At 42.0% G+C, this 2285-nt stretch overlaps 1 pseudogene; it reads left to right on the forward strand.

Moving 5' to 3' along the window:
- Positions 1–519: 519 nt before the first annotated feature.
- Positions 520–1674, forward strand: LOC115229706 (annotated as a pseudogene).
- The last annotated feature ends 611 nt before the right edge of the window (positions 1675–2285 follow it).

Genomic DNA, 2285 nt, shown 5'->3' on the forward strand with positions numbered 1-2285 from the left:
TAACTCGAAAAAGAATAAATGCTTACAGCAATAAATAGTTTAATTCTGTCTTGTTATTATTTACATTCGAAACTTTTAATTCTTTAATATCGTTAAAATATTTTTTAATTTTTAGTATCACTTCATTCTTTACAATCACTAATTAAAATGATTTTTTACACAGCTAATAATTGTCAAAAAATAAATTGCTTCAACAATATCCAACCACTCCCTGATAAGAGGACAATTTTAAGTGAAATGTGAGTCGGAGTGTAAAGACATCTAACTCAACTAGCAAGAGAGGGCATATCGAACTCTGACCTTAATCTGGAACTGTTCTTGAATGACTTGAAAATTAAAAAATTAAACAGGCGATAGGAATGTACTAATTGCAGTATTAGGACGCAAGAAAGATGTCCACTCTAAGCATGTGTACATTTGCCTAAACATTTTCTTAGTACAACACTAAATATATTGTATTGCTATTTTCTAATAAAATTACGATCAAAGTAATGTTTCGTGGAGTATGTACTTATTCAAATGTTGCAGGGACTCCGCACTGTCACTCTCATCCCTGGAGACGGAATCGGCCCTGAAATATCCGCGTCAGTTCAAAAGATATTTTCGGCAGCACAGGTTGATCACCTCTGAGGAGACAGGCCCCCATCGAATGGGAGACTGTGGCAGTGACCCCCGTCCGATCCATTGATGGATCCTACAACATTCCCAAGGAGTGCGTCGAGTCGATGAGCAGGACGAAGGTGGGACTGAAGGGTCCACTGGCCACGCCCATTGGGAAGGGTCACAAGTCCCTGAACCTGCTCCTCCGCAAGTTGGTGTATTGAGAGGAATATTAGGACATTCAATTTATATGCTAACGTGAGACCCTGCAGATCGTTGGCCGGGTACAAGACGGCTTATGAGAACGTGGATATTGTCACTATCCGTGAAAACACCGAGGGGGAATATAGTGGAATAGAACACGTCGTAACTCCGGGGGTTGTTCAGAGTATCAAACTCATTACTGAGTCCGCCTCTCGTCGGGTGGCAGATTTTGCTTTCAAATATGCCCGAGATAACAACCGCAGTGGAGTGACAGCAGTCCACAAGGCCAATATAATGTTCGTCCGACTATTCACTCGTAGGCGAATGTCTGACGGGCTTTTCCTCAAGTGTTGTCGCAGGGCAGCCGCCGACAACCCAGACGTTCCCTTCAGCGAGATCTACCTCGACAAAGTCTGTCTGAATGTACTCCTTCTTTTCTACTGTAGATGGTCCAGAATCCTTCCAACTTTGATTTGCTGCTCATGCCCAATTTGTACGGGGATATTCTTAGGTTGTTTAATTTTATCACTGCAGTGACTTGTGTGCGGGTCTAATCGGTGGACTGGGGGTCACTCCCAGTGGCAACATTGGCGAAGATGGGGCCATATTCGAGTCCGTGCATGGAACTGCCCCCGACATTGCAGGACGTGACCTAGCCAATCCCACTGCTCTCCTCCTGAGTAGTTGCATGATGCTTCGATATCTCAACCTTCCCGACCATGCTGACCGGATCGAACGGGCCTGCTTCCGCTCCATTCAGGACGCCTCGGTTTCTTTACTTTTCTTACATCTCAGGCTCTCACTAACGACTTGGGAGGTTCTAGTACTTGTTCGCAGTTTACTGCTGCCGTCATCGATCGGCTTGACTAATTATTCTAATACTCATTCTGATCATTACTATACTATTTTTAGTTCGATTCTGACATTTTTAATATAATATTTTACAACGCGATATTCAATATTTACAATGCGATATTCTATTTTGACATTTTATATCAATTTTAGCAATGCTACATTCCTTTTGACTATGTGATACTTTATTATGAATTTTTTCTCGCAGTGGACCATATTTTCTAAAGACTGTCAAGCATGCTTAATTTCTGGTATCTTGATGATATCATTTTGGGTGCTTCAATTGAATCGGTGGTATTGGTATCCGCTCCCTCCCTTGCTTTCTATCTTCTCTTTCGGCATTGAGAAATTTTGTCAAATCTGTTTTTTTTCCTCTCCTAAACATTAGAACTGACTGAATTTTCTTCTGCACTCAACGTTTGGACTGCATCTTGTCTTCCCATCCCCGAGCTGGATTATTTTCAAAAAAGTTGAGATTCCATTCGGTTAAAGAAATTGTGGAATCCCTGAAAACAAGCGCCAATCAAATCGAACTCGCCTCAATGAACGCGACAGCACAACCACACTTAGGGATCAGGTTAAATGCCATCCCACTATCCTCAGCCGGTTTACTCTTCGATGATAAGTCA

The sequence above is a fragment of the Octopus sinensis genome, unplaced genomic scaffold, assembly GCF_006345805.1.
Source record: "Octopus sinensis unplaced genomic scaffold, ASM634580v1 Contig13619, whole genome shotgun sequence".
Lineage (NCBI taxonomy): Eukaryota > Metazoa > Mollusca > Cephalopoda > Octopoda > Octopodidae > Octopus > Octopus sinensis.